The 27,434-nt window shown below is 41.7% G+C and overlaps 1 long non-coding RNA gene across 1 annotated transcript in view; it reads right to left on the bottom strand.

Moving 5' to 3' along the window:
* Nucleotides 1-27,434, bottom strand: part of LOC132229487 (uncharacterized) — a 654,398-nt gene that overhangs the window by 153,032 nt on the left and 473,932 nt on the right. The window contains exon 3 of the long non-coding RNA XR_009451693.1: nt 9,562-9,638. This is a non-coding gene — a long non-coding RNA (uncharacterized LOC132229487). The remainder of the gene's footprint in view (nt 1-9,561; nt 9,639-27,434) is intronic.

Raw genomic sequence — 27,434 nt, 5'->3', positions numbered from 1 at the left:
CAGTGCTCTCAGCACTAACCAGAGAGCATAGTCCCCTGTCCTAATCAATCCATGGTTAGGATTTAATGGCTGAAATAGAGTATTAGGTAAGTTAAATGGGTTCAGCACCAAAGACTCACTAAAAGGGAAGAATAACTACATTTTATTGAACCTAATTTGTGAGCCATCTGGGAGCATTACCTTCAATGGGACAAGCAGAACCAGTGTCCCCAGCGAAGAGACACTGATACATAAAGACACCAGCATTAGAGGAACATTAGAGCCATGCACTAAATACAGGAAGGTGAAACATCTAGGGGCAGGCCAGCTCTGGATGGTCTTTTTATTTCCCCTGGTGATGCTCACAAGAAGAGACAGGCTGGGCTTAAAGGAAGTTGGCTGTCAGACAAAATTCCTAAAGAAATTTCCTTTGGAAAAGTCATCTTGCAGTGAGTGTAGATGCTCCCATAGTATCTGGTGCCTGGGTAGCTGGATCCTGGTAACTTGCATTCACACTAACTCCAGGCATAAGCGAGATCTACAAACTCTTAATTTGAATCTTATTTTCCTCATCCCTAAAACACAATCATAAGACTTTCCTCCAAGGTTGCTAATGGACAAAATTAGCAAACTGAGGCCTGAGGGTAAAATGGGCTGGGTGGGGTGGGGTGGGGTAAGGATAGTTATTTTCAGAAGAGCCAACTGGCTTTACCCAAGATTCTTATTCCCTTTCCCAAACTTGACCTAACATCTAGCACTTGACTTTGGTTACAAGGTTTATTGGTGTAACTGTCTCCCAGTTTCCTCCTTTGTGGTTTAGTCCAGCCAGCATAATCTCTGTGTGGGGCACATTTGTCTCTGATCTGTTCAGAGCAGATATGCTAAAAGTCTGGCTAGTTGTATTTAAATCTTCTCTTCTATACGCTCATTATTTATCAGCCCTCTTTCTGCCCTTCCTTCTTTCCAAGAAATCTTTAGGGTGCACCTATTCGATTGTAGGCTCTGAGGCTTAGGGGCATAGTGGACAGACCACAGATTTCATCTGGACAGGTCTGGGTTCAATTCTCAGTTCAGCATTTAGGAGCTGAAAGAACCAACTCCTTCCCCCCTCTGATCCTCTTTTTCATTACTGATGAACGTGGATAACAATGGCTTTCTTACATGTGTGAGATTTATCATTATTAACATACAGGGGTGCTCAGTGGTTTCTTTTTTAATTCTCAGCTAAACACTATAAATAAAGATGCAAAAAACCAAAACAACAAAACCCAAAATAATACAAAACATGAAAAGAGGATCCTGGCACCAAAGGGGAACATAAAGAGTAAGAGAAAGATGCAGGCAATTATAATACATAATGCTAAATGATTTAATAAAGAACCCCCTAAGCCCCCAAGGATGCAAATATGTCCACACAGGGGGGTTGCTGGTCTTCACCCATGAGAAGCTCATCCCTGACCCTTACGTGCCTACACTGATGGTGCTTGTCCCAAGCGGTGAGGGCCTGAGTTGACCAGATGCCCTAGTGGACCTCACTATGCTTTCTGGTGCCACTCAGAAATAACAAGACTCCCTTCCACCGATCTCCCTTCTATTCCAGCCCTTTGCTCAGCCTTCCTGGTCTGAACTCATTATATATCCACTCCCTCCGTCAAGCCCGGATCTTCCCTTATCGACCCTGGGTGTCTTTTGGTTCAAATTCATTTTTTTCCCAACACTAAAAATGAGAACCCTTGTGTTACATCTTCATCCGTTGCCTGGAGATGATATTCAGTGCTTCACACACAGGCAGACCTCCTCAGCAGTGCCAATTTAATCCTGTCCTGTCGCTGCATTCATTTGGAATAGGATGCCTTTGGCAGGTGAGGTGTGATGAACATCAACGTGTTAAATCTTCAGTAAAGTCATTCTCCTGGGCATTTTTTTTCTCCATTTCATTTCATCCAGGATGCTGTCATAATGTCTACTGATGTCTCTAGACTTTCCCCTGGAGTCCTTGGCCAATTCATTAATACATACACCCATCCAACGAATGTGGTGAGTTTTTTGTTGTTGTTGTTGTTGTTTTGAGGACCTACCATTGCCAGACATTGTGACACAGCACTCATTTGATCCTTGTGATATAGGCAGTGTGTGTGTGTGTGTGTGTGTGTGTGTGTGTGTGTGTACACTCATGTACGGCAAGGAGAGGGTATGCCAGCTACTTCTTCAATCTTGGCTGTTATTTAATGATAAATGTATGTAGGAGAGCAGGGTGAGGCTTGGCCACAAATGTGGCTTTCAGCTGTCACCTATATCCTGCATAGCTTCGTCTAGGAGCCATACATCTGCCAATTACAGAGATTTTCCTCTAACCAGGTTTGTGAGCTCCTAATTGGTTGCTTATGTTGCACTGAAGAATAGCATGTTTCCAGAGTCACCTTTTCTCCTCACCTTCCTTTGCTGGAGAGGGCAGAGGGGTTTTCTTTGAATGGACACCTACATTATCTATTCATAGCAGTTTCATTTGTATAGACTTAATTTCACCACTGGGTTGAGTCAGTTCTTACAGCTCCTTCCATTGTGGCTTTAGTCTTTTTTGTAGTCAGCTCTGTAATAGGATGTTCTGTCATGTTCTACTTTTTAAATATGCTTTTTCGTTAGTTTTAAATTCTGGTTCAAGTAAGACAATTTTGAGTCATCCTTTCATATTTCAGCGTTTTGCCCTGTTTTGGTCAGCTCTGTAATATTTTAGGAAGTATTTGATTTATAAGACAGTCACACCCATTTTTGAAGGAACAAATATACACTCAATTTCTTTAAATCTATTTCAGGAAACAATTTAGGCAAAAAATTACTATGGTAGATCTTGAATAGTATAAGAATTTAGGTTGTAACCATTTCAAGATATTTATTTTTATTAAAAAATAAGATTGTGCTAATTTGCTTATCTATTATGAATTCTAAAGGTAAATATCTGATCATAATTGGCATTTGCCTACCAGGTAGGAGCTGATCTGAGACTTGGGAGACAGATTCAAGTACAAAGGACCCCAAACATCTAGAGCTGCTCAGGTGTCATTGGACTCACAAAGCCTGAGAGGAGGCAGGCCTGCTATTAGTACTACTATACCCATTTTACAGCTGAGGAAACTGAGGCCTTCAGAAGCTAAATAACACACTGTGGGAGCAAGACACAAACACAGGTCTTCTGATTCTAACTTCTATGCTTTCCACCCCTCTCTCTCTGTGTCACGTTGTACTTTGTAAACATTGAGAATCTAGGTCAGGGGTCCTCAAACTTTTTAAACAGGGTGCCAGTTCATTGTCCCTCAGGCCATTGGAGGGCCAGACTATAGTTTAAAAAAAAAACAAACTATGAACAAATTCCTATGCACACTGCACATATCTTATTTTGAAGTAAAAAAACAAAATGGAAACAAATACAATATTTGTATTTGCATGTGGCCCGCAGGCCATAGTTTGAGGACCCCTGAGCTAGGTATTGTCTTCAAATGGCCCAGGAAGGATAAGGAGATCGGTCTGGGGAAGTGGGATGGCTAGAAGGCCTCTCTAGGATAGTCATGTTTATGAGGTTAATTCTGAAGCTCATAAAGGTGAGAAACTGGACAGGGAAAAACTTCAGTGGGTTAGGGTCACAGCAGTGAGGGTTGTGAGAGGATTTAGGGTTGAGAGGGACAGAAGTCCTAAGGAGAAAGTTCGATACATCCTGTTGAAAAACAACGTTTTGGGGTTTTAATTTTTTTTCAACAAAAAGGGGGATGGTAAAAGGGAGGTAGAAAAGGAACAGGCTGCCTTAAGAAGTAGAGAGTTCCCCATAATAAGAAGCTTAAGACTGTCAGTTTCAACCAGGGTTCCAGCAGAGAAGCAGAAACAAGCATTAGTGAATTGTGTGTATGTGTGTGTGTGCATGTGTGCACATGTGTACACATAAATGCATAGACACACATACACACATATAATCCCCTAGTGGTTGCTTTTGTTCCTCTAAACATAAATGAATACATTATATATGATATAAATATATATATATATATATATATATATATATATATATATATAATCAATACACGTGTTATTTATTTAATAGAGGGATCTCATGCAATTGGGGTCGCTGCTTAAGCAGTCTAGTAGCGTATTGTCTCACATCTGAGGCTGGAGTGTGAAGTCCACTGGCAGGCAGTTAGTACGGAAAAAATGGGTATAAATAGTGGGAGACATCAGGAGCAGCCTGGAACCCACAAGCATGAGCTGAAACCCCATGAGAACTGATAGGAGCCGTGGTTTTCACTGCCTCCCAGCTTGCTGATGTGGATGACTGTGGAGCCAGGGTTTTTCCTCAAGGAGCTAAACACACACATCTGGATGAGGAGCTGGAGGAGCTGGGGCAGGATGTGGGGGAAGGGAGAGCAGTTGTGAGCCCAGAGCAGCTTCAAGCCAAGGAGGTGAGTCCACAGATCAGCAACCACATGTGCTACAAAGAGGCTGCTGCTTCCCTTCCATCTCCCGAATACCCCAGGAATCTCCCTGTGCCCACCCTAACTAGAAACACACAAGAGACCAAATCCTAAGTAACGTAAGTCAATCTAGCCAAGTGGGCATATTACCAAGCCACCATACTACCTGGGCAGGAACAGCATATGTAAGGGAGGGTTGATTTAGAGGCTCCCCAGAGGCCCCGTAGAAGGAAATCGCAGGGAATCCGGCAGGCCTTTTCATTGTTCAGCCCCCGGGGTCATGCTCCAGCCAGGGAGGGCTGCCTGTGCACCCATAGATTCAGTTGCATCCAACCCCTGTGTCTTCAGGAGTTTTCATTTTCTGACAACAGCCAAAGAATTCCAAAGGCTTCCCAGCTTCTCCCTCCCTTGTTGCCAAAGATCAACATATTTGCCTTTTGTGTTTTAAGGCTTTATAATAGCTTGTAATATTCTTATAAGCAACAATTATAGCTAACATTCATCACTGAGAATAGATGATGTGTCAGACCCTTTCATATACACTCTCATTAAATTCGTACAGCAATCCTGCATGGAAAGTATTATTGCTATTTTATTTTTACTGATGTGAAAATGGAAGCTTAAAGGAATTATTTGATCAATGTCAGAAAGCTGGTCAAATCTAAGACATTCAGCTTTGAAAAGCAACACCACCACCACCTCAAATAACAGATAAGGGGAATTACCATGTGGTTAAGAACCTTCATAAAGTTCTTACAGTGAGCTCCCTGGTATCTAGAATCTCCTACTTCCTTCCAACTTGGAGCATATGTGATTCTATCAGAAGAAAGAGAAGTAGAAGGGTGGGTAGAGAGAATCCAAGAAGATAAAAGCAATTGAGAAAACACATACAAGGGATGAATTCAAGAAGGGGTAAGAGGGGGGAAGAGCAACAGGAAAATGCTGCTGTCTTATTTCTATCTCATTTCCCAGAAGGGAAGACATGATGATGCCTCACCTAGGATGGCTGTAAATACATACAAGTGGATATAAAGGCAGACACATCTGATCAACACAACAAATAGCCAATGGCTCATAATGCCAACTGATGACTTTCAAGCAATTTTGAAAGGTAAGTGAGGAAAAGCACACCTCAAAGAACCACGAAGGATGCCCCCTGAGCATTCTCAGGACAGGTCAGACCTAGGGCACTCCAGGGTTGTTTAATGAGAACAGACAGGTGAGCCTTCAAGGCTACTTCCAGGAGACAACAGCACAGAAGCCTTTGAAATCACTGGTGTGTAAAACCCTGGCTGCTGGAGAAATGGAACAAGCCAAGTGTGTGACTCTCAGACCCGCATCTTCACTGTGCGCTTGGGCAGCTGTGGCTCAGAGCTGCGTGAGCAACTACTCTGTGGAATATCCAGCCTCAACCCTTCTCACCCATCATAGAGCCGCTCCTCCTCTGAGGGCCAGGTCAGGAGTCCCTTCCCTCTCAGCTCAGTCCCAACACTGCTCTTCGGGGCTTACTTCTGTCTACTCTATGATTATTAATTGTGTACCAGTCTGAGCTCCTTGAGCAAAGGGATTGTACCCTGCAATTTTACACGGTTTCTATTAATGACATTACAAGTGCTTTGGGAACACTCTCCAGCTTGAAGTCACTGCACGGCTCCTGCTTCTAAGTGCACGCCACCCTAAGTCCTGAGAAGCCTGGGACTCCTTCCTTTCCAAGGCCTCTCGAAGTTCTCTCTTTTGATTTGATCAACAAAATGAGACCCAAAGCATGGGGGCATGGAACAGACTGACAGGACTTGATGTGGGGTTGTGGGGAGGAAAAAAGATAAACCAAAGAACTTATATACTTATATGCATAGCCCATGGGCACTGGCAATAGGGTGATGAAGACCTGGGGGTGGGTGGGTAGGGGCTGGGAAGAGAGGGTCAAAGGGGGCGGAATGGGAGACATCTATAATACTATCAACAATAATATATACATATATATGTATATTTTTTAAAAGTTCTCTCTTCTCTTCTGTGTGGTATGTGAGAACATGGCCCCTTCCCAAGTTCCAACTCCTCTTCCTGTCCTGTGAGAATATAATGAAGGCCATCTCTAAGTACATGTGGGACCTTGGGGTCCTGTCCAGCTCCTTGGTCAAGAAATGGCCAAAAAGGAAATGTTCTTGAGCCCGGATAGTAAACAGCTTGTGTTTTGATCTCACACAGCTTGCACATAGGCACATCCACCCTGCATGCATGATTTATCCCCAGGTTTGCTTGTTTTCTGTACTCTATATAACCCTGTACTAGAAAGCCTGCATTATAGATACTTCACCAGTAGGCCACTCCAAGTGTGCCAATAAGTCCTAATTAGCTCATGTCTTTTGTAGCCAATCCTCCAGGTTATTTCTTTGGAATTGGCAAGCAATACACGGAGGCCTTCTTGAACCTCAGCTATTTGCATAACATTCTCTATCCCCACTGATCTTGCCCTAGTTTATTTCATCATCATCTCTTTCTAGGAAAAGATGAATAATCTTCAAACATCTCCACCACCTTCGATGCATGATTTGTCTCCACTTTAAAGGGACAGGGTTGTTTTCGAATTGGAGAAGTGGTAACTCCTTAGGTTTGCTCCCAGGGGTGAAGGCCTAGGACTCCAACTCCCTCCACAGCTATGCTTCATATTCTTTAACTAGAGGCCTGGTGCACAAAAATTCATGCACTAAGGGCGGGTCCCTCAGCCTGGCGTGTGCCCTCTTGCAGTCTGGGACCCCTCAGAGGATGTCTGACTGATGGCTTAGGCCTTCTTTCTGGGGTATTGGGCCTAAGCCATTAGCCAGACATCCTTAGCACTGCTGTGGAGGTGGGAGAGGCTCTCACCACCACAACTTCTGTGCTGGCCAGCATGAGCCAGTTTCTGAGCGGTGCTCCCACTGTGGAAGTGCACTGACCACCAGGGGGCAGCTCCTGCATTGAGTATTTTCCCCCTGGTGGTCACTGTGTGTCATAGCAACTGGTCATCCCAGTCGTTCTGCCATTAGGGTCAATTTGCATATTCCCCTTTTATTATATAAGATTATTTTACAAACCATGAGAAATATATTCCCAAAGCAATCCTCAAGGCAATATTTGTTGATCCTTTGTTGGCCTGTTGATCTACTCTTCCTAAGTGAACCAAGCCAAGAGAAAAGTGCACAGCCTCTTTCATTTGACCCAGGTAGGAATACAGATCACTGAACAGCCTCAATGTTTAAAAACCAAGATTTTTAAAACAGAATATACCAAATCGTGACATGGCCACTGTATACCTGTATCATACCTCCACCCTTCAAAGCTCTTCTGCAGCATGGATCTTAAGAATCACAGAAGATACATACAATCATACATACAATCCCACTTTGTAAATATACACCAGTTGCTCAGAGCACAATGGTGTCTTGTGGAGGGTCTCACAGCTGGTTAGTGGCTGAGCTCAGGATAAAACCTTTAGTTCTTCAGTCTTGATAAGGCACACATGTGAGAGAGCTTTTTACTACATTACTCTAGGTGCTCACCGATTTTAAACTTTTAAGTCATCACATATCTATATATTTTCCACTTCTGTCTATAGGCAGAATGCATTAGAGAGATTTATTAGACAAGCAATCTCGAAAAGATGACTGTTTTCAGAAGCTACTGCTCCCCAGTCCTCCTTAGGTAGAAAACCTTAATTTGTCTTTCCAAATTCACTCCACCACAGAGAATAGCTTTGTGGATGTAAAAGCAATAATAAAAGACCAAACTCAGTCCGGCTGCACACAATCCACCTCTTGTCTCCATTGTGGTAAATGACCAGCTTTCCCTACGTCCCGCAGTTACTTACATGCCTGGTGAGCTCTTACAGGGGAGCGTGTTTCTCCCCAGGCCCATTTCTCATTTAACTCTACTCATTAGAGGAAGCTGGGGCACAAGCCAGGTTAACATGTCAATAAGTCACCAAGCACAGGCAAAAATTGACAGCCAAGGAATCCCAGCTCCCAACCTTCTCCTGTACAGAAACCCTCAGAAAACAAGTTCTCAGCCTCCTCTTCAGGTCACTGAAATAAGTAGTGGCATTTGAGTCCCGCAGAGTAATTAATTTCCTCTGTCTCCAATAGTGCCTCATATTTTTAATGAATTTTATAAGTCTCAGATCCTGCAGCCTCCCAGCTCCCTCTCCAACCCCGTTGTTCCCTAAGGTCCCATAACAAATAGCTCCCACTCATATTTGCCTTGCAAACTCACATAAACTGGAAATGATAAATACATTAGCTGGGCTTTTTAACGGACCATTGTTTAATTTTCTATGCTTGTCTGGCTGGGGAAGAGATAAATATTACCTTGTGGAGAATAAGACTTCTATTCCCTTTAAGGGGGTTGGGGGTAAAATATGGCTGGGAAGCGGCACTCTGTCCCTCCTAATAGGCAGTGCTGCTAATTAAAAGTGTTGGAAGGGACATCCATCCCCCAGCCTGTGATTCATTCAGCATTATCCCTGGCAGACTAGGAATAGATACTGGAATGAATGCTTCTAATTTGTCAAAAGAAGAGGCGTTTTCAATTGTGTCTTCCAGGCTCCCCAGATGAAGTACATAATTCAGTGTTGCCATTATTTAAAAGTTTTGGACCTCAAAATAATAGCACCTGCTCCTTAAGCTCGTAAATCTCCCAGTCTGTTTCCCATGTCAACATTCATCTTACATATGATTTGACTTCAGTTTCCACTATGGAGGGTGGTTCCTTCTGGCAAAAATATTGGAACAGGGGCATCTGAAGAAAGAATGCTAGCACAGTTGTGTTTAAAATCAAACCAATCTGAGACAGCCTAATAGGTGAGGCTCAAATCTGGTCAGGGAAACATAAGGCTCCAAATGACATTTATTAAGTACTTAAAGAAAAGAAGAAAGAGAATCAATATTCTCTTCCTCTAGCCACAAACATGGAGTAGGCCAGAGAAAAACCACCGCAAGCTCCTGCTCCCAAAGGCTCCATGACCCCACCCCAGGGTATTTTAGGGAGGAACACAAAGGATGAAATCCATCACTTGGAGAGGACCTGAGACATCAGAGGGCAAATTCCCCAGGGAGGAAGCTTCTGCTCCTGCCAGTAAGCCCCGCTTTACCTTTGAGTTGTGCAACAGAGCCTCTCAGTCAGGAAGAGTTGGAGTCAGGGTTCACCACCACCATGTCTTGCAGAATGCTAAAATCAAACAAAATACAGCATTAAACAAAAAGTAAGCATTCAAGATGTAATAGGTTTATTTTTCTTCTCTTTCATTCAAGAAACATTTACTTAGTTCCTACCATACACCAGTTAATGGAAATACAGAAATGGATAAAACAAAACACCACCACCAACAACAACAAAACAATCAACAAATGCAGCCTATTGTAAATCCTGGGCAAGAAGTGGGGCAACATGCCTCTTAGTAAGAGTGATCAGGATATGCGTGCTTGTGTCTATGAGTGTTTTTTTCCTGAGGTGTGTGTGTGCTCACGCACTCATATACACAGAAGCAGGGGAAAATTTGGAAAGAACTTCCCCATATTTGTCATTTGAGCTCTTGCCATAAAGAAGAGGACGCCATAGAAAAGGTCAAGAGCCTGAAAAGTGATCATCTCCTTTGACCTGTAAGTCACCTTTGGGATTCCTTCCCAAGGAAGCAGCCATGATGGCAGGCAAATACTGATGCGCAGAGATGTTCATCATAATGTGACATGTCAGAGGGAAACAATCACCAGAGGAATGAGGAAGGGAATGCTGGCATGTTTTCAGAGTCATCTTATGCAAAGTAATTTAAATATTATTCAGAATATGGTAAATATGTATGATAAAATTGTTTATAAGATTTGAGCTCATTCTTTTAAAAGTTGGTCTTAAAAATATGCCAAAATAGTGGTTATCTGTTTGGAGCATGATTGTAGGTCATTTTTCTCATTTCTTTATGCTTTCCATATTTTCTATAAAGACCATGTCTTATTTTTCCAGACAGAAAGCAAACATACAAAGAGCAGTTTAAGCTGCATCATGATCATTTCTGTCCTACTTTCCCTGAACCCCTCTATTTAATTGGGAACCCAATGGCCATCCTCCCAAGCAATAACTCCACTCTGAAGGTAACATTGCATTGAAATGATCCATTTCCATCTCTGCCTCCCTCTGGCTTTGAGCTCCACTGAGGAAGTTATCACACCTTTTTAACCCTTGGTTCTGTGAACCTATCCCAGAGATGAGCTTACAGCAGTCACTCAATGAATGTTTGCTGCATAAAAGGAGGAATGAGTGAGTGAATAAATGAATAAAAGACTTAAATGAAACTGTCATGACAAAAATTACATTAAGAAAGCTGTTCATTCAAAATAATCCGTGACAATAAAAGTTAAGTTCCATTTGGATTCACAGAAGATAGATGGCAAGCAGAGAGAAAGCAATTTTTCAGGAAAGACAGTGGAACTTAGAAAAAGCCTATGTTTTTAGGAAAAAAAACTTAACATAATGGAATCTCACAGCCTACTGATCTTCCAATGTATTCCAAAACCAAGAATCTGTTTAAGGCAGAAATATTTATCTAGTACAATATTCCATTACAGCAACTCCGTTATTTTACATGTTTGAAGTTACATATACATAAACTAAGTGGTAGATACTTGTTATTACTTTTAATCAGCCATGGCTGGTTGACTCCCTGCTCAGAAAAAAAAAAAAGCTACCAGATAGATTACTGTAATGTTTTATAAAAATTCAATTTAGTTTATTCATAAAATGAGGGAAATATCACCCGGATAATTTGCTGTTATGTTCCTCTGGAGGCAGACATGATTTGAATCCTACCTCTGTCTTTTAAGATCTGGGGTAATCATGGGCAAGTTATTTCACCTCTCCAAGGCTCAGTTTTCCTATGTATAAAATGAGATAAAAATAATGCCAACCTGATATGGTTATTGTACAAAACAAATAAAATCAGAGAAAGCATGGTTGTGGAACCAGACTTCAAGCTTATGTCTGTTTACATCCACACCGGGAACTCTGAAACATGCACAGGTCTTCCTTTTTGTGATGTGCCATGAGGTATGCTAAGCACTGCACAAATGTCTCATTTCATCCTCATATTATCTGTTATGAGGAAGTACTATTTTTCTACTTTATAGAATATTTTTTTCTGTGATATGAATAGTAATGTACCCGATTTCATTTCTGATTTTAGTTATTTGAGTCTCTTCTCTTTTTTCTTCAGCCAATCTAGCTAAAAGTTTGTAAATTTTGTTGGTCGTTTTGAAGAACCAACTCTTGGTTTTTTGATTTTTCTCTGTTGTTTTTCTATTCTCTATTCTCTATTCTGTCTTCTTTTGACACTTTAAAAATAAGGCAATGGATGCCCAATTTAAAAACATTTATTAAGTGTCTGAGTCAAAATTCAAACCTAGAATGTCTGTCTTCAAATCCCAGTTTTCTCAATAGTTATGAGAAGAAGGCACTGAGTCTACAATTCTACATCCAGTCTTTGGCTCACAACAAAATTCAGCTTACAGTTTTGTTATTTCACACCTACTATTATTTGATATGCTATGGCTTGAACTTATTCCCTCATAGTCACACTTAAGTAGCCTCCTATTTCCTTTCTTATTAAATATTTCAAGCATGAAGTTGAGCATAGACATAATTATAACAAAACCCTATACATCGCCAGCCTTGCCTGGTCACATATGACCATCTGCCATATTTGCTGCTGACTTTTCCTTAAAAATTATTATGGATAAAAGCAAAGCAAAATCTCCCAAGCATTCTTTCCTAATTTTACAAAGACAACTCTTCTCCTAAATTTTCATGCACGCATTTGCTTCTAATACATGTTGGCATCTATAAACAATATATATATCACTGTTTTGCATCCATCTCAAGCCTGCTCATTTTGTTAAATACAGTTTTTGCCACTTTAAAGTTTTTACCACTTTGATAGATTAGCTTTAATTCTTTCATTTTAGCATTTAGATAGTATTTTATCATATGTTTATATTCTGACTTAATCATCCATATTGATGGACATTTGAGCTACAGTATTTCCAAATTGTGCTAATACAAACAATGCTGCAATGGAGATTGTTAGACTTCTTGGGCACATGTGTGTGAGGTTTCTTTGTGAACTTGCTGGGTCACACCATTCTCTTCTCTAATTATTAGTAAGATTAAAGATGATTTTATATTTTATTTTAGGTTTCTTCTTCTGAAATTTGCTTTTTAATACACCCATTTTTCTATTTAAGTCTTATAGGAGAGTGCGCGTATGTACTAAACAAATAAAGTAAAATACCTAGTATGTCAAATGGTCATCTGTGCCATAGAAAAGCCAGAGGAAGAGACAGGGCACGAAGGGTGCTGGGGTAGGAGTTCAATTTTAAAAGTTAGTTAGGAAAAACCTTACTAGGAAGGTGACATTTAGCAAAGTCCTAAAATCTGTGTGGGCACAACCATGGGAAGAAACGGCAAAATGGTACAATGATAGTATTTGATCAATATATGTGGTAGCATACAGGGATTTGTTATAATTATTTTCTATGCTAATTTTCTCACTTCAGATACAGCCATTTTGTAATTATATATGTTGCAATTATTTTCCAAGTCCAAAGCTTGTCTTTTCACTTTGCTTATAGTGACATATACAACTCTTTAAATTCTAATGTGATAAAATAATTAGCATTTAACTTTAAAGTAACTGGGTTTTTTGTTTTGTTTTATTAAATCAATCTTTTCTTACCCCTAGATCATAAAAAATTATTCAATAGTTAATTCTAAAGTTTTTAATGTTATGCTGTTTGCATTTAATCCACTTGGAATTTATATTCTTTATATTATGTGAGGTCAGGATCCAATAGATTTTCTGTATAGATACTGTCCTAGTACCATTTATCTTAGATCATGATTTCTGCATTAATTTGTAATAATATACCTATCATATACAAAGTGTCCAGTCAGTATAGTCTGTCTTGGGGTTCTAGATTTTATTCCATTGGTCTAGTTTTCTGGGACAATTTACTTCCTTGAGAAAATACTCATACTACCTTAATTACTAAATTTTATCCTAAATTTTCACAGCTGCTAGGACCTATCCATCTGTCAATTTATCTGTAGATCCATCTGTTGATCAATTGATTGATGACTGATCCATTTAACCATATATTGATCCATTCATCATTATTATTCATAAATATTTGTTGAGACCCTAATGTTCAAGACACAGGTTTGGTCGCTGGGATTTAATAGCAAACTAAACAGAGTCCTGCCCTCATGAAGCTTCTATTCCAGGGGACGAAGACACACACAAATGAGTGATTAAATCTAGAGTATGTCAGATGGAGATAAGTAGCATGAACAAATGTGAAGTAGGAAATGAGGACCATATAGAAGTTAAGGATAGGAATTGGGACCAGGAGTTCCAATTCTGGCCCCAGCACCATATCATCACCAACACATGAGGGCTGCCTGTGTCCCCATGAGATCTGCCACATGCACACAGCAGCTACATGTTAGGGTTACCACATTCACATATCCCCCCAAACTCTATGGCCATTTGGAAGGGGGTTACAGAGTCGGTATATATATTCTTTATATCTAGGATCAACATGTTAGGGTTTGCTAATTTTCATACATCCAATCAAAGCAAAGGTGTGAGTAGAAACTCCCTTACAGGAGCCAATCACAGGGAAGAAGTTTTTCGTATGGAGTGTGAGGACCCTGAGTTTGCACAGCTCCCACTACAGGGCCTGCTGATCCTCCCCTCTCCTAAAGCTCCAGGCAATGTCTGGCTAAGGGTTTGGAGCTTGTTCTAGCAAGAATCCTCCTGCTAGATCCCATCCACAGAGTCAGTTTAGCAGCAACCAAAGAAGTGGCAAAATCCATACCCACAAGGCAACAAGGAGGCCAGCAGAGGTGCCACCTAGAGGTTTGGGTACTGTGACCTTTTACCTCTACCCCAAATGAATATGTTTGTGTGTGTGTGGTATGTGTGTTAATAAGAATAACGATTTAGGCAAGAGAGGTTAAGTACTTTTATGTTGGATACTTCTTTGCTATATTGACTAATTTTATAATATACTAGAGGCCCAGGGTGTGATTAAAATTGTGCGAGGAGGCACCCTGCGGGCTGCTGCGGAAGTCAGGCCAGACCGCCACTGTGGGCAGCCGGGACCTGTGCCTGACTCACGCAGCACCAGGCCACTGTGGGAGTCAGGCTGGACCACCACCGCGGGCGGCTGGGACCTGCGCCTGACTGGTGCCGCACATGGCCGGGACCACACCTGACTTCTGCCCCAGGCCGCCCCTGCCCCCCTGCCTGTGTCCACTCTGGGCTGCCGCACAGGCTGGGGCAGGCTCCCCTGTCTCTGTCTCTGTCTCCACTCCGGGCCTCACCTGCGCATGCAACCACCTCCTGTCTGGTCATCCCATTATGGCATCCTGGCCTAATTTTCATATTACCTCTTTATATATTACTAGAGGCCCGGTGCACAAAAATTTGTGCACTCAGAGGGGAGGGGGTTCCCTCAGCCCGGCCTGTGCCCTCTTGCAGTCTGGGACCCCTCGGGAGATAACGACCTGCTGGCTTAGGCCAGCTCCTGGGTGGCAGAGGGCAGGCCCAATCACTAGGTGCAGCCCCTGGTCGGGTACAGAGCAGGGCCGATTGGGGAGTTGGGGCGCCACCCCCTGTCATGCACAGAGCAGGGCGGATTGGGAGGTTGCGATGCCACCCTCAGTCACGCTCAGGGTAGGGCCGATTGGAGGGTTGGGGCACCGCCCCCTGTCACACTCAAGGCAGGGTCGATGGGGAGGTTGCGGCACCACCCCCTGTCATGCACAGAGCAGGGCCAATCAGGGGGTTGGGGCGCTGCCCCCTGTCACACACAGAGCAGGGCCCATCAGGGGTGTTGGGGCTCCGTACACTGTCATGCACAGAGCAGGGCCAATCAGGGGGTTGGGGCGCTGCCCTCTGTCATGCACAGAGCAGAGTGGATCAGGGGGTTGGGGTGCCACCACTCTCACACTCAGGGCAGGGCCGATGGGGAGGTTATGGCTCTACCCTGTCACACACAGAGCAGGGCCCGTGCCGGGGGGGGGGGGGGGGGGGGGGCGGTGCCGCACCCTGTCACACACAGAGCCGCAGGGCGATCAGAGGTTTGGGGAGCTCCCCCCTATCAGGCACAGAGCAGGGCTAATCAGGGGGTTGGGGCGCCTTCCCCTGTCAGGAACAGAGCAGGGCGGATAGGGAGGTTGTGGCCCCACCCTCTGTCACACACAGAGCCACAGAGTGATCAGGGGGTTTGGGCTCTGCCCCCTGTCACATTAATCCCGGTGCCAGGAGGCCTCTCAGCTCTGCTGATCCTGGTGCTGGGAGGCATATTACCCTTTTACTATATAGGGTAGAGGCCTCGTGCATGGGTGGGGGCTGGCTGGTTTGCCCTGAAGGGTGTCCTGGATCAGGGTGGGGGTCCCCACTGGGGTGCCTGCCAGCCGGGGTGAGGGGATGATGGCTGTTTGCAGCTGGTTACACACCTTTCAGAGTAGGGGTCCCCACTGGGGTGCCTGGCCAGCCTGGGTGAGGGGCTGAGGGCTGTTTTCAGGCTGGCAGGTGACTGAAGCTCCCAACTGCTCCTTTTTTTCTTTTTCTTTTTTTAATTTCTGGGTCAGCTTTAGCTCTGGCTCTAGCTCTGAGGCCTCTGTTGCTGAAAGCAGGTATCTGGTTTGCTTGGGTTCTATAATCGAAACACTGTATCAACTCCAGCTCTGAGATCCCGGCGGGCTGAAAGCAGGTTTCTGGGGTTTTGTTTAGCTTCTATATTTGTAACAATGTTTCAAACTGCAAGCTCAGAGGCCGGCAAGGCAGGCAGGGAACGTTGGTTTCCTCCGTCACTGAAGCAAGCAAGCCTCATGTTAGCTTCAAGCTGCCTTGCTGCCGGCCGCCATCTTGGCTGGCAGTTAATTTGTATATCTCGCTGATTCGCCAATGGGAAGGGTAGCGGACGTATGCTAATTACCATGTTTTTCTTTTATTAGATAGGAAGATACAAATAATTGGAAAGGATTATTTTACTTATTACATCAGAGACGACAGATAAAGATAATACAATTCATATGTCTTAGACCCCCCGCAGTACCTTTGACAGACTGATTCACCTATTCATTTTCTCATCCATCCATCCATCCATCCAACAATCCATTCTTCCATTCAATACATTTTTGATCCCTATTACACAATGGTGCTCACAAACAGGGACAAACAAGGAAACAATGACAACAGATTGTAATTGATTCTAAGTACTGGCTATTAAGAAAACACAGGGCTGCCTTGGAGAAAAGTCCATGTACTCCTCTTCAAAGCCAGTTAAAAGCAAAAAATCCACTTTGGCACCATTGCCCTATCTATTCCAATTACTCTGGGTCTTCTAGCATCTCTCCCACCTTTGCTCCTGAGTCGGGCAATGTTCCTGTTTCTACTGTCTTTACATCAATCTCCCTGTCTTGTTCCCTGCTTTGCTCTTGGTCTTGATGGACTATGGGCCTCCTCAGCTGTGGCTTTCAGCACTTCTATACACATGACTTCTCTCCATTCTCTGGGAAGTGTCATTTTGGGCACTTCAGGTAATGCACTGGCCCAGTTCTTTTTCTGGGAGCCCCTTGCCCAACCCTTTAAGCCAAATGAAGCAGCCTATCTCTTGAATGAATTTTGGGAAGTTTCTAGGTAAAAGTTCCTTTGTCCTATAACCCAACACTTCCAAATGCCCCCTGGAGGCATAGCTACTCAACCCAGGGCTGCCTGCCATGGGTGTCTGATGGATGAAATTAAGGGCAGTGGGGCAGAAGGCAGATCTGCTGATACCACAGTTCAACAAGCTTGCACTGAGGCTGTAAGACATTCTTGTGGAGCACACCAGTAAACTGTCCCACTAATTAGTTTATTATTTCATTTGAGACATCAAATACATAAATAAAATTAATAAACCTTGCAAAATAAGTGCATCACTGGAAATAAAAGTATTTCTCAGGTCATTGCCTTAAACACAGACATTCCATGCTAGAATAATATTAACACAAGAAAGGCAAATGGTGCTGTCTTGCAGGCTGAGCAAACCAGCAACAGCTGGGGGCTGAGGAAGGGGAAGAGGGTGCAGAGTCTTGAGATGAGTCAGAAAACATGGATGGTATTCTCTTCTCTGTCATTACTTCCAGTGTGACCTTGAATAAGTCAATTTTCTTCCCCGCCACCACCAATGAGATCATTTACTTGTAAAATAAGGGGGTTGGGTGATTTCTGAGGTTTATTCCAACTAGGACATTTCATGATTCTGGGAATCAAATAAAAACCACAATCTTGGTTATGATGAGCTTAGTCAACAAATAATGTATAATGAAAATCAATGAGATCTGAGAACCCATTGTAATATTCCAGTACGGAATTAAAAAGTTGGAGAGATTTTAGAAAACATCTAACCCAGTGGTCGGCAAACTCAGTAGTCAACAGAGCCAAATATCAACAGTACAACGATTACAATTTCTTTTGAGAGCCAAATTTTTTAAAATATATATATATATATTATTGATTTTTTACAGAGAGGAAGGGAGAGAGAGATAGAGAGTTAGAAACATCGATGAGAGAGAAACATCGATCAGCCGCCTCCTGCACATCTCCTACTGGGGATGTGCCCACAACCCAGGTACATGCCCTTGACTGGAATCGAACCTGGGACCTTTCAGTCCACAGGCCAACGCTCTATCCACTGAGCCAAACCGGTTTCGGCAGAGAGCCAAATTTTTTAAACTTAAACTATATAGGTAGGTACATTGTTATTAACTTAATTAGGGTACTCCTAAGCTGGCCTTTGCTAAAAATGTCCTCAATCTGATTGAGGTACGTTCGCTGAGGTCGACCCCTCCAACTCTCACATGCACACTCGTCTTGTATACTTGTTTCATCTATCTCCTTTCGTTCATCCTCTCTATATGTCCAAACCATCTCAACATACCTTTCTCAATTCTCAACACTACATCTTCTTTCACTCCACAATGTTCCCTAAAATTAACTTAATAAACTTTACTTAAAGTTTTAAGTCAACTTCGCACTGTACTTGTGTGCCCACACATGGTATTTTGGGGAAGAGCCACACTCAAAGGGCCAAAGAGCCGCATGTGGCTCACGAGCTGCAGTTTGCTGACCACTGATCTAACCTATCATCCACTCATACATGAAGGGAAGAAAAGAGAACAGACCTTGTGTTCATCAAGGGCCTATTATACACCAAGAGCTATGCTAACATTCACATATCAACTTCAAGAAACGTAAGCTCAGAGAACAAATGAAACGTGGCCAAATCTCCACAGAGAACAGCAAAACTGGGTATCCTGCTCCCTAGACAAGGCTTTTCCACAAAATGTGTCTGATTGCCCAGCGTCCTACTGGGATTTCAGGCCAGGTTACTCACTGCCGAGCAGCGCACAGGTCTCCTGAGAGATATCATGGGTGGTGGCTCCCCGAGCTGGCCCTGGTGTACATCATTCGCACAAGTGCCAATGGTGAAAGGAATAGTGCAGTAGAGATGGGGAGTCCAGCCAGGGCAGGTGGGAGGCACTGTGCTAAAGAGAAAGGACAGGACCTTTGGAGCCAGATAAAGCTGCAGTCAGATATTGATTCTTCCTGTATAACTCTGGCCATGGTATTGAACCCCACAGAGCCCTGGTTTCCTTAACTACAAAATGAGGATAATCTTGATCTTGCATTGACTTTTCTGACCATCTACCACCTGCCTTCACACCACTTATAGTGAACCCTTCTCTAGAATTATCCCCAGAGAGAAAATGCTGCAACATTACAGTAATGACAATTTCACCCAAAGAGTCTTAAAACCTGTTTTGTGCAGCCCCTGCTTTGTCTCTAACTCACTAGGACACAGTGCAGTGAGCTTCTGGTGGAGGAAAGTAACAAAAGCAAAGGTCCTGGTGAGTTTCAGTCTTAAGAATGGAAGGAAGAATGGGACTTAAGGGTGACTGTAATAATGAAATACCCAAAAATTGGGAGAAGATTTAGTATCTTGACTAGGGATTCAGAGAGATTTCTGGCTTCTCAGAGTTTTGTTGTTGTTTGTTTGTTTTTTAATTAAAGAGATATCCCCTCCCCGAGTTTTCTGAGTCAAAGTAAAACAGATCTATTAGCCCAAAAAGCTCTGTTTAGAAATTGTTGCATCACTCATTCAGTTGGTACACAGACATGTAAGGCAATGAGACAACAGCTCTTTAGAATCATGTTTGAAGGGTTCTGGAAGCACAGTGGAAGGAACATGTAAAGTCAAGTGGTAGATCTGGGATAGAGATGGCTTCACAAGGGAGGGAGCGCCTCTCGAGCTGAACTGGTAGTTTATATAGGCTGTTAGAGGTCAAAGAGACCAGTGCAGGCCAGATGGCAGAGGGAATGGTGCAGTCAAGATGGAGAGACCAACTCAGGGAGATTGCACTCAGGGGTCAAAGGGTTTGGTATGTGGACAAATAACCCAAAGGAAATGCAAGGCTGGGGGAAAATCCTTTGCTATTTATTCCTGACCAACATAGTGAAATTCCAAATTCTTTCTGTTTTCCCCCTGCCAATGGTTTAACATTACTTTGCAATTGGAATCACAATATTGATACTAAAGGGAACCAATCATATTTATACTGAATTCAACTGCCTAAGATTTTGAAAAAACAACAACATTATATCTAATGGTATATACATAGATGCTCAGAGATAAAAAGGTACTTGTCCAAACTCACACATTAGTAAGAGGGAAAGATGGTATTCAAAGAACTTCAGACCTCAGATCATCAACTTTTTCTACTAAACATCGATATCCTGAACATTTATGGCTCATATTTTTTAGACTTCCTATATTATACAAATACCCTACTTTGTTAATTACATATTTTAAATTATTTATGGTAATGAGAGTTGAATAGCTTTCTCTCCCATAATTTTCTATCATATGATTTTAAGAAAAACTCCACAATGCCTCATTCAATGTTGAGTAAAAGACATATTAAGATATATCTCAGGCTATATCAACAACCACTGCTGGGTTAATTTATACTATTTTGTAGTATTCATGTGATTAATCTTCATTAATATAAACTTCTTTGTTGGGGTGCTATGTACAATTTTCAAATGGCTAATTAAAATAAATAAGAGCAGCATGAGATCAAAGGCGGCAGCCAGAACTTGAGTTCAATTCTCAAAGGTCAGTTTTTAATATAAATGTAAATGCAAATGTTAGCTGATAAGATAAAGTGGGGGTAGAAGAGAAATCCATGCTGAAGTCTTAGTGCCCATAGAAGGCAACATGGGATAGTGAGGAGTGCACACCTTTGGAGTAAAACAACTTAGAATTAGAACAAGCTTTCAACCATCTGAATTTCAGTTTCTTCTTTCATAAAATGAGGCTGCTCTGGGATTAAATGAAAGAATGTATGTCAGCAAGGGCTTGATCCATGTAATCTTTACATCTGTTATTAGTCCCCTGAGCCACAGCCTCCACACCTGTAGTTGATCTAAAAACTATAGCTTTGTGGGAGCAATACAAGTTGATGAAGGAAAAGCAAAGAGCTGATTTTTTTAAACTAAATTTTTAGTCGTATATTAGGAAAGAAGCCATACGTATGTATTCAAGTAACTCTAAGACTTAACATTGTGAGCTATTTGCCCTGGAAATTTGTGATCCTGCCACATTGTAGAAATACTTTTCCTTCTTTTCCAACACACGCACCACTGGGTAAATTGCTCCTTTTAAATTATTTCAAGCAGTAATGTAAACATTTATAATGTTAAGCCAAAATAATTCCCATGCCATCAATTAATACACAGGTTTGAGGGGCAATTTGGGCAATATAATAAAAGCCTTCAAATTTGATTAAACCCATGATCCACCTTTAGAAATTCACTGTAAATAATTATCAATATGTTCAATGTTTCAGCCATAAAGATGTCTATATATCTTTATAACAGTGAAATATTAGAAACAGATTCAATAATAATGGTCTGGATAAATAAATTTTATCTATTCATATTATGAAGCCATTAAAGGGATAATAAAAAATATTTCATGTCATTAAAATGAATTCTTAACATTCTAAGTTAAAAAAAGGGGGACAGTAAAATGTATGATATGACTATTTTTGTAAAATTACTTCAGTATAAAAGAAAAATATGAAATAAAATGCCCCAAATGTTATAAATCATTATCATGTATGGGGGAGAATTTTATTTTATTTTTCTTGCTTATTTGTATTTCCTAAAATTTCTAGCATAACTTAATTTTTACTTTGGAAGCTACTGACCCTCTCAAATTTACATTAAAATCCATGCCATAAACAACTTGAAAACAACACTCTGGAAAAAATACTTGTATAGAGATATTTAATAAATGCAATATGTGTATGTTATAAAAGTTAAGCAAATTGACAGGAAGAATATTTTGATACCCTAATAGATAAATGAGGAAAGGACATGGATAAAATTACTAATATAATGAATGAACAGATATGTGAAAATATTCAAGCTTAGAAGCAATCAAATACATGTAAATTAATAAAATGTGGTGATTTTAAAAAAATGTATGAAGTTAGCATACTTTAAATGAAAAGAGACAACCACTTAATAAGCAGTGTTAGTAGGGAAAGAAATAGATTTTTACATAATCATAGGTAGAAGTTTAAAACGGTGCAATACTTTTATAAAATACATGAGCGATGTTTATCAGCTTTCTTAAATATTTGTAAATTTTGACTAAATGAGTGAATCTACTTTGGGAATTTGGGAATTATTTTACTTTTTGGAGTGATTTGGAAATCACTCTAAATACAGAATCTACATTATGAACAAAAATGTTCAGCTAGCATTATTTATGACAGGATAATTGGAAATAAGTGCCTGTCTGTGGGAGAGATAGTGACATTTTCTTTACAGAACAGGATATGGCTATTAAAGCAATAGTTAAGAATGCTACATAGTAAAATGAAATGTGTATGATATTTTAAGTAAAAAAGCATTTCTCACAACAAATGTATGTGTACACTTCAACACACACACACACACACATACATGTTCACTCACTCATGTACAGAAATACTACGTGTAAGGACATACATCAAGAATTTTTGAAGGTGTTATCTTTGGGTTGTAGAATTCAGTTTTTCCTTCTGTCTGTTTTCTTTTGCGAGAGAGAGAGAGAGAGAGAGAGAGAGAGAGAGAGAGAGAGAGAGAGAGAGATTTCCTTGATTGAGTTTGGGTTAATTTTATAATTTGGAAAAATCCCTCTATGAAATAAAAATAGAATCATTTTTTTTGTCTTCTTGAGCTCCTAAGAAAGTCTAGAGGGGATAGCCTTCAATGTAGAGAGAGTTAGAGAAATATTTGCCTGCTGAACTCTCTAAGTTAAGAAAGTTTCTAGAGGAAAAGCAAAGCAATAGAAGTTTAAGGTAGTTTGCAATCAATTTAAAGTCTGGTTGGTATATTAAATCAATTTTATGGGAAGCATATTCAACTGAAGAGAACCATGCAAGACAGTAGGAAGATAAACGATATTTCTTTATCTTTTAAATGTGTGCTTAGGGAACAAAAGGAGGATGGTGACCATAACGTACAGAAAAGGCATTAAAATAGAATATCAAAGCAGGCAGGTACAATATAATGCATCACTGTTCTTCCCTCAGCTAGTCTAGATTTGTAAAATAAGCTGGGGTCATGTGTGAGGCCAATAAAGTTGGAACTGGTCAATGAGCTTCCTAAGAAAAAGCTTTGGCTTGAATGCTTGTTGGCTGGACAACAGAAACTGGGAGAGAGTTGCGGGCTGATCTGCACCCTAATCCCACTTGTCACTATGTCATTGCCAACCTCCTTGGGACTCAGTTTCCTGATCTATGCAAAGTGTTCATTCATTCATTAAACATGTACTAAGTGTTCCATACTGTGCTGGGCACCAGGATTCAACTTAAACAAGATAGACCATGGGGCCTTCTCTGTTTTGGATGTTAGTGGGGGAGACCCCACTGCAGAGGAGTATAAAGTGGGTGCTGCAATAAGACCCCGCGGTTATAATGCCAGTTCTAGCCTTAAAGCTCCCACTTCAAACATTTCCATCACTTGGCTTCTAGATTTGTACTTTCTCCTGTTACTCCCTCTTCATGCTGCTTTTCTGGCCTTTCCTATGATCTGTATTCCCAGTGTTAGTCAATGTTAGTGTTCCAGAGGCTCCTTCCCCAGCCTCTTTTCATCTCTAACTACACTTGCCCTTTAGGTTCTTAACACCAGTCTTGTGACCATAAATACCATTTTATATCATGATAATTTCTGGGTTTAGATCTTCAGCCTGATATATCACTTAAACTTCAGACTCAACACTCCATTCATTTAATAGGTATCTTCAAGTTTAAATGTCCAAGAAATAAGTCTTGATTTGGGCGCACCCCTAATCAAACACCCGTTTTCCTGAAATCTTCCCCTGTCAGAAAATGGCGACTCCATTCTACACGTTACTGAGGCTAACTTTGACTCTCTTTTTCTCTTTCAAAACCTCACATCTAATTCGTCAGCATATCCTATTGGCTCTACCTTCAAAATAGATTCAGATTCCAATGTCCACCCTTTCTCCTACTGTGACCCTATTCTGAACAACCATAGCCTTTCACCTTGATTATCCCAATAGTATTCTCACTGATTTCCAGCAAATTATTATTCCCTAGCTGTCTCATCTCAATAAAGTAGCAAGGCTGACTCTTTAAAAAATGGGAGAGTTTTCCTGTCTTTGTTTCTAATCTAACTAAGTATAAAAGCCAAAGAACTTGGTGTGGCCAGCAAGCCCCTACCTTGATTCAGCTGCGGGCTCCCGCCCTGACTTCATCTCCTACTGTAGTCTCCTGGTCCAAAATGTTCTAACGCTCTTCCTACACCAGCTCCATTTGTTGTTCCTCCAACATGCCGGGCACTCTTCCTGTGTTAGGGCTTTTGAACTGACTCTTCTCCTTGATCAAAAAGCACGTTTTTTTAAAAAAATTCCACACAGCTTGCTCCCTCACTGTCTTCATATCTCTACTAAAATGACCTTCCATTATGGGGGAGCTTTCTCTGACTACTCTGCATAATATTTCATCCCACATCCTCATGGCCACTGCTTTGCAAAAGTCCAGGGAGTAGCATTCATCATAGTCAATGTAAATTGTGGTCCTTGGAGTTGGGCAGTACACAGCCTAAAGAGCTATATGCAATAGCCCTGTCTATCCCTACGTCTCACCCTGTTCTGTTCTTCATAGCACTTAGTGCTACCAGAAATAGATTTTTAGCTAATTATTGGTTTATTATCTCTCTCATCCTAGTGCAGTTGACCCTTAAACAATGTGGGGGTTGGGGCACCAAATCCCCTCACAATCAAAAATCTACTTATAACTTTCAACTCCCCCACAACTTAACTACTAATAGCCTACTGTTGACTGAAGCTATCAGCAGCTGAGTAACACGTTTTGTATGCTACACATATCACTACTATATACTGTATTCTTACAATAAAGTAAGCTAAGGGGGACAAAAACGTTACTTATAAAAAACATAACAAAGAGAAAATACACTTGTAGTATTTATTGAAAAAAAGTCCATGAATCAGTGGACCCATGCAGTTCAAACCCAAGTTGTCCAAGGGTCCACTGTGTAAAGAAAGATTCCCCAGAGCAGTGGTCTGGCCTGTTTTGTTTACTGTGTCTCCAGAGATTAGAACAGCACCTGTCTTATAATAGACTAGAGGCCCGGTACACAAAAATTTGTGCACTCGGGGGGGGGGGAGGGGTCCCCTCAGCCTGGCCTGTGCCCTCTCACAGCCTGGGACCCCTCAGGGGATGACCACCTGCTGGCTTAGGCCAACTTCCCAGGGAATTGGACCTAAGATGGCAATCAGACATCCCTCTGGCAGCCCGGCAGCCCTCGGGGGATGTCCACTTGCCAACAGGAAGCAGGCCTAAGCTGCAGTTGGACATCCTTAGCACTGATGAGGAGGCAGGAGAGGCTCCCACCACCACTGCTATACTGGCGGCCATCAGCCTGGCTTGTGGCTGAGCAGAGCTCCTCCCATGTGAGAGCAACTTGACCACCAGAGGGCAGCTCCTGCATTGAGCGTCTGCCCCCTGGTGGTCAGTGTGTGTCGTAGTGACCAGTCATTCCCAGTCCTAATGTTGTTAGGGTCAATTTGCATATTACCCTTTTCCTATATAGGATAGAGGCCTGGTGCATGGGTGGGGGCCAGCTGGTTTGCCCTGAAGGGTGTCCCGGATCAGGGTGGGGGTCCTGCTTGGGTGCCTGGCCAGCCTTGGTGAGGGGATGGTGGCTGTTTGCAGCTGGTCAAACCCCTTTCAGGGTGGGGGTCTCCACTGGGGTGCCTGGCCAGTCTGGGTGAGGGGCTGAGGGCCATTTTCAGGCTGGCGGGTGAATGAAGCTCCCAACCTCTCCTTTTTTTCTTTCTTTTTTATTCTGGGATTTATTTACCTTCTATGGCTGTCACTGGAACTGAGAGCTGGCTTTAGCTCTGAGGCTCAGCTCCAGCTCTGAGACCTTGGTTGCTGAAAGCAGGTATCTGGGGTTTGTTTGGGTTCTATAATTGTAACATTGTTGCGGTCCTGCTCGCTCCAGCTCTGACAGCTGAAAGCAGGTTTCTGGGGTTTGTTTAGGTTCTATAATTGCAACATTGTTTCAGAATGCAAGCTCAGAGGCCGGCAGCAGCAGACGGGGAACCTTGGCTTCCTCCATCACTGGAGCCAGCAAGCCTCCTGTTCACTTCAGCTGCCTGGCTGCCGGCCGCCATCTTGGTTGACGGTTAATTTGCATATATTGCTGATTAGCCAATGGGAAGGGTAGCAAAGTTATGGTTAATTATCATGTTTCTCTATTATTAGATAGGATACTTAATAAATGTAGGAATGACTTATGGTGGGTTACTTAGCATCTAGGCTTGCCCTGACCAACATGGTAGCCACTAGCAAAATGATATTACTGAGCAGTTAAAATATAGACGGTGTGACCAAGATATTAAATTTTAATTTTATGTTAATTTAAATTTTAAAATGGAAGGGGTGTGAAATATTTTTCCATTAAAATCAACTTTATTTCTTTTATAGTACCATATTTAATTTTAACCATTGCATTGTGTAAGGTATCATTTAAGTTTGATTCTTTTTGCTTTTGTAATGTGGATACTAGAAAATTTAAAATCACATGTATGGCTTGCAATAGAGTCCTATTGAACAGCACTGTTCTAGATTCTTCATCTGTAAAAGGACAGTGATGGCACCTCTCTCATCGGGGCATTGGAAAGTTTAAATAAGTTAACAGAGGTATAGCACCTGGCATAGTGTCTGGTACATAATAATTGCTCAGTAATGCTAGCCATTACTGCATCATTACTGTTGTTGTGATAGTTATTATCATAATTAATGAATATAGAGCATACAGGTATATATAATAGGGACCAATTCTTATCTTCGAGTGAAGAAAAGGCTTCCTTTTAAAATGTGTTTGAGCTAAATTACAAAGGAGAATTATGAATAGAGTAAGTAAATCTTAAGAGGGGAAGTCGGCAGAAGATGGTGGTAAAAGCAAAGGACAATGCCGCAGTTCACACGTGAGCCTTTCTAACCCCAAAGCCTGTGCTCTGAACTGGCATATGATATTGCCTCTTAATAAATCTGTATCAACTGAAATGAAATGTAAGACTTAAAAAGAGATTCTCCAGATCCTAAAATGGGCCCATTTAATTGCAAGATAAGCCACTTTTGATGTGATGTCTGATGATCCCTGGAGCATTCTTTGGACTTATTATTTGGTATGTGAGAACTCCATATGATAATCTCTAAAACATTTTACTATAATTCTAAACAAAGATAAATGCATATTATAAATTATACATCTAGACACTCTGTAAATAGATAAACTATGAAATTCCCATGACATAT

Source organism: Myotis daubentonii, chromosome 3, assembly GCF_963259705.1.
Source record: "Myotis daubentonii chromosome 3, mMyoDau2.1, whole genome shotgun sequence".
Lineage (NCBI taxonomy): Eukaryota > Metazoa > Chordata > Mammalia > Chiroptera > Vespertilionidae > Myotis > Myotis daubentonii.
This window is presented reverse-complemented; position numbering and strand designations above follow the sequence as displayed.